Below are 6,501 nucleotides of genomic sequence, written 5' to 3'. Positions count from 1 at the left end.
GAGCCGCCGCCCCGCCGCCTTGCGTCGCCGCCGCCAGGACCGCCGCCGCGCCGCTTTGCACCGCCCACCGCCACCAGAGCCCCGCCGGACCCCGCCAGACCTCGCCGGAGCCAGAGCCAAGGTAGCCGCCCGCCAGCCCAGTTTTCTAAGAAAAACCGATTCGGTTTTTTAGAAATCCTAGGTTTATTTTTTTAGATCGGTTTTATCGGTTCTTTTATTTAGCGAGCGTTCGCTCGTCCGTTTGTTTTAACAAACGCGTTCACCGTTTAGTTTCAGATAACGAACGTTCGTTCCTTAATCTGTTCGTCAGTTTTTTCTTTTTCTCGGATTTTCCGCGATTATTTCTGATCGCGGTTTCTGATCCAATTTTCGTTTAGTTTATCTTTTCGCTCGTTTATCGGAATCTGGCGATTCAAGCGCCTGGAGTTTCATCTCGAAACCCTCTTTCTGTTTAACCAACTCAAACAAGTTTTTGCATCTGTAAAATTTGACTTAGATCTAGATTAGTAAACGAAGTTTGTTTTTTTTCGTTGTTTGACTTTCGTTGTTTCATTCGATTTGATTCTTTTTGTAAACCGGAGTTCTTAAGTTGAACTTTCTGGTTAGATTTCTTATTTGAGTTTTACCCGTGCATTAGATGAGTACTTATTGTATGCTTGTTTGTTTGCGATAGAGTACCCGGAGTGCGCCGCTTGCTATTTTGAATCTCTAGGTTTCGCGGATCATCAGCAAGGCAAGTAACACTTTGATCATACCTCTTTACTACCCAGTTTTATTGCATTAGATCAATCCTCAAACAATTGCATGATTAGGATCTAATTAAATTGTGGGTTTGGGGAAGTAGATGAGGTAGTACCTATTACATGTTTTATTATCAAACCCTTGGGAGTTACTTCTACGTTTGCTTATTATGCCATGCTATGCTAGTAGACGTGGATTGGGTGAGTGTATCCATGAAAGATGTGAGATTGATAAATTAATGGTTTATTTAAGGTGGCAACTTAAACACACATATGGGTGGATTGAGGCACCTAGGTATTCCAGCGATTGCCTGTTTTTCTTTATGGACCGCCACCCAGGCTCAAAGGGATCATAAGATTATTCATACTAGAAACTTCCGTGTGCAGCCACAAGCTACTATGGGCTCTAGCATAGTTGACTAAGTCGTGCGAACTCTTACAGTGGTAGACTAGCAGATGTAGGGGATTTAGGTTGGTACTGTCTACCCGATCGTAAGGTGCTAGCACTTCCGAAAGACTATGTCTCGGTCATCCGTTTCTCAAACATCATGCAGTGCGAGAATCCCAACGGAGGAGATCGAGTCTTGTGGGGAAAAGTGCGCAAATCTCTGCAGAGTGTATAAACTAATCATGGTTAGCCGTGTCCCCGGTTATGGATGTCTTGAGTATCTAGTACTTGGATTATCATGTGAATCTCATCATGTTACTTTAATTAATATTGTTGGGTTTTGATGATGATACTTAATTGGGATTGAGAGGATGTCTATCTTCTCAATGTTTAACAACCACCATGATAGTTAAATAAAATTTATTCCTTTGCAGTAGGGAAAAATTGGCTTTATGCAAAAACTTTAACCATAGAGCTTTCCACCAGCCATATATGCATGTAGTATAGCTTTATTCTTTCATTACTCTCTATGTGTTACATTGCCAGCATATTCCATGTGCTGGCCCGTTTTCGGGCTGCAACATTCATGTTGCAGACTTTTTAGACGACGAGTAAGGTGCCTTTAGGTCGTGGTTCTGTACTCAGTGATGCCGCTGGAGTTGATGGACTGACTTATCTTCCAAGCCTTCTGCTGTTATCATTATTAGATGGTCTTAAGCCATATTTATTGTAATAATTTCTCTTTTGAGACATACGATGTAATAGGTGTGTGATTGCTACTCTGTTATAAATCCTTCAAGTACTGTGCGTGTCAGCATTACTGATCCAGGGATGACACTAAAGCACAGAGATCAGACTGTTTGAGGTTTGGTCGCTACATGTCCTTTCCCAGTGACAGTAGGGGCAGCAAGGCACATATTGTATTGTTGCCATCGAGGATAACAAGATGGTTTTTTTATCATATTGCATGAATTTATCCCTCTACATCATGTCATCGTGCTTAAGGCGTTACTCTCTTCTTATGAACTTAATACTCTAGATGCATGCTGGATAGCGGTCGATGTGTTGAGTAATAGTAGTAGATGCAGGCAGGAGTCGGTCTACTTGTCTTGGACGTGATGCCTATATACATGATCATACCTAGATATTCTCGTACATGATCATACCTAGATATTCTCGTAACTATGCTCAATTCTGTCAATTTCTCAACAGTAATTTGTTCATGCACCGTAAAATACCTATGCTCTTGAGAGAAGCCACTAGTGAAACCTATGGCCCCCGGGTCTATATTCATCATATTAATCTTCCAATACTTAGTTATTTTCATGGCCTTTTATTTTACTTTGCATCTTTATCATAAAAATACCAAAAATATTATCTTTTCATATCTATCAGATCTCACTCTCGTAAGTGACCGTGTAGGGATTGACAACCCCTTATCTCGTTGGTTGCGAGGATTTATTTGTTTTGTGCAGGTGCGAGGGACTCGCGTGTAGCCTCCGACTGGATTGATACCTTGGTTCTCAAAAACTGAGAGAAATACTTACGCTACTTTGCTGCATCACCCTTTCCTCTTCAAGGGAAAACCAACACAGTGCTCAAGAGGTAGCAGTGACATGTATGATAAATTATGCATGGTGGCCTATCCACAAATACGATGTCAACTACATGATCATGCAAGGCAATATGACAATGATGATGTGTGTCATGATGAACGGAACGATGGAAAGTTGCATGGCAATATATCTCGGAATGGCTATGGAAATGCCATAATAGGTAGGTATGGTGGCTGTTTTGAGGAAGATATAAGGAGGTTTATGTCTGACAGAGCGTATCCTATCACGGGGTTTGGATGCACCGGCGAAGTTTGCACCAACTCTCGAGGTGAGAAAGGTCAATGCACGGTACCGGAGAGGCTAGCATTGATGGAAGGGTGAGGGTGAGTATAATCCATGGAGTCAACATTAGTCATAAAGAACTCACATAATTATTGCAAAAATTTACAAGTCATCAAAAACCAAGCACTATGCGCATGCTCCTAGGGGGATAGATTGGTAGGAAAAGACCATCGCTCGTCCCCGACCGCCACTCATAAGCAAGGCAATCAAAGAAACACCTCATGCTTCAAATTTGTCACACAACGGTTACCATACGTGCATGCTACGGGACTTGCAAACCTCAACACAAGTATTTCTAAAATTCACAACTACTCAACTAGCATGACTCTAATATTACCATCTTCATATCTCAAAACAATCATCAAGTATCAAACTTCTCATAGTATTCAATGCACTCTATATGGAAGTTTTTATTATATCCCTCTTGGATGTCCATCATATTAGGACTAAATTCATAACCAAAGAAAATTACCATGCTGTTTAAGACTCTCAAAATAATATAATTGAAGCATTAGAGTTCATCTATTTCTTCAAAATAAAACCACTGCCGTGCTCTAAAAGGATATAAGTGAAGCGCTAGAGCAAATGACAAATTACTCCTAAAGATATAAGTGAAGATCAATGAGTAGTTGAATAATTATGTAACCATGTGAAGACTCTCTAACATTTAAGAATTTCAGATCTTGGTATTTGAACATCAAGCAAAACAAAAGAAAATAAAATGACGCTCCAAGCAAAACACATATCATGTGGTGAATAAAAATATAGCTCCAAGTAAAGTTACCGATGAACGAAGACGAAAGAGGGGATGCCATCCGGGGCATCCCCAAGCTTAGGATATTGGTTGTCCTTTAATATTACCTTGAGGTTCCTTGGGCATCCCCAATCTTAGGCTCTTTCCACTCCTTATTCCATCGTCCATCGAATCTTTACCCAAAACTTGAAAACTTCACAACACAAAACTTAACAGAAAACTCGTAAGCTCCGTTAGTATAAGAAAACAAATCACCACTTAGGTACTGTTGTGAACTCATTCTAAATTCATATTGGTGTAATATCTACTGTATTCCAACTTCTCTATGGTTCATACCCTCTGATACTACTCATAGATTCATCAAAATAAGCAAACAACACAATGAAAACAGAATCTGTCAAAAACAGAACAGTCTGTAGTAATCTGTAGGTTTCGAATACTTCTGTCACTAAAAAAATTCTAAAATAAATTGGTGGACCTGAGGAATTTGTCTATTAATCATCTGCAAAAAGAATCAACTTAACCGCACTCTCCAGTAAAAAATGGCAGCTAATCTTGTGAGCGCAAAAGTTTCTGTTTTTTACAGCAAGATCGCAAAGACTTCACCCAAGTCTTCCCAAAGGTTTTACTTGGCACAAACACTAATTAAAACATTAAACCACATCTATACAGAGGCTATATGAATTATTTATTACTAAACAGGAGCAAAAAGCAAATAACAAAAATGAAGTTGGGTTGCCTCCCAACAAGCGCTATCGTTTAACGCCCCTAGCTAGGCATGATGATTTCAATGATGCTCACATAAAGGATAAGAATTAAAACATAAAGAGAGCATGATGAAGCAGATGACTAGCACATTTAAGTCTAACCCAATTCCTATGCATAGGGATTTTGTGAGCAAACAACTTATGGGAGCAATAATCATTTAGCATAGGAAGGCAAAGCAAGCATAGCTTCAAGATTTTCAACACATAGAGAGGAAACTTGATATTATTGCAATTCCTACTAGCATATATTCCTTGCTCATAATAATTTTCAGTAGCATCATGAATGAATTCAACAATATAGCTATGACATAAAGCATTCTTTTCATGATCTACAAGCATAGAATTTTTATTACTCTCCACATAAGCAAATTTCTTCTCATGAATAGTAGTGGGAGCAAACTCAACAAAATAACTATCATGTGAGGCATAATCCACTTGAAAATTAAAATCAAGATGACAAGTTTCATGGTTATGATTGTTCTTTATAGCATACATGTCATCACAATAATCATCATAGATAGCAACTTTGTTCTCATAATCAATTGGAACCTCTTCCGAAATAGTGAAATTACTAAATAAAGTCATGACCTCTCCAAATCCACTTTCATATTGTCATAATAAGATTCAACACCCTCCAAAATAGTGGGATCATCACTTCCTAAAGTTGACACTCTTCTAAACCCACTTTCATCAATATAATCATCATAATAAATTTGCTCATCAAAACTTGGGAGACAAAAAATATCATCTTCATCAAACATAGCTTCCCCAAGCTTGTGGCTTTGCATATCATTAGCATCATGGGTATTCAAAGAATTCATACTAACAACATTGCAGTCATGCTCATCATATGAAGATTTAGTGCCAAACATTTTATAGATTTCTTCTTCTAGCACTTGAGCACAATTATCGGAATCCTTATTCTCACGAAAGACATTAAAAAGATGAAGCATATGAGGCAACCTTAATTCCATTTTTTGTTTTCTTTTATAGACTAAACTAGTGATAAAACAAGAAACTAAAAGATTCAGTTGCAAGATCTAAAGATATACCTTCAAGCACTCACCTCCCCGGCAACGGCGCCAGAAAAGAGCTTGATGTCTACTACACAACCTTCTTCTTGTCGACGTTGTTGGGCCTCCAAGTGCAGAGGTTTGTAGGACAGTAGCAATTTTCCCTCAAGTGGATGACCTAAGGTTTATCAATCCATGGGAGGCATAGGATGAAGATGGTCTCTCTCAAACAACCCTGCAACCAAATAACAAAGAGTCTCTTGTGTCCCCAACACACCCAATACAGTGGTAAATTGTATAGGTGCACTAGTTCGGCGAAGAGATGGTGATACAAGTGCAATATGGATGGTAGATATAGGTTTTTGTAATCTGAAAATATAAAAACAGCAAGGTAACTAATGATAAAAGTAAGCACAAACGGTATTGCAATGCTAGGAAACAAGGCCTAGGGTTCATACTTTCACTAGTGCAAGTTCTCTCAACAATAATAACATAGTTGGATCATATAACTATCCCTCAGCATGCAACAAAGAGTCACTCCAAAATCACTAATAGCAAAGAACAAACGAAGAGATTATTGTAGGGTACGAAACCACCTCAAAGTTATCCTTTCTGATCGATCTATTCAAGAGTCCGTAGTAAAATAACATGAAGTATTCTTTCCATTCAATCTATCATAGAGTTCATACTAGAATAACACCTTAAGACACAAATCAACCAAAACCCCAATGTCACCTAGATACTCCAATGTCACCTCGAGTATCCGTGGGTATGATTATACGATATGCATCACACAATCTCAGATTCATCTATTCAACCAACACAAAGAAATTCAAAGAGTGCCCCAAAGTTTCTACCAGAGAGTCAAAACGAAAACGTGTGCCAACCCCTATGCATAAGTTCACGAGGTCATGGAACTCGCAAGTTGATCACCAAAACAT

The sequence above is a fragment of the Triticum dicoccoides genome, chromosome 1A, assembly GCF_002162155.2.
Source record: "Triticum dicoccoides isolate Atlit2015 ecotype Zavitan chromosome 1A, WEW_v2.0, whole genome shotgun sequence".
In the NCBI taxonomy this organism is placed as follows: Eukaryota; Viridiplantae; Streptophyta; class Magnoliopsida; order Poales; family Poaceae; genus Triticum; species Triticum dicoccoides.
Note: the sequence above shows the minus strand (reverse complement) of the source record.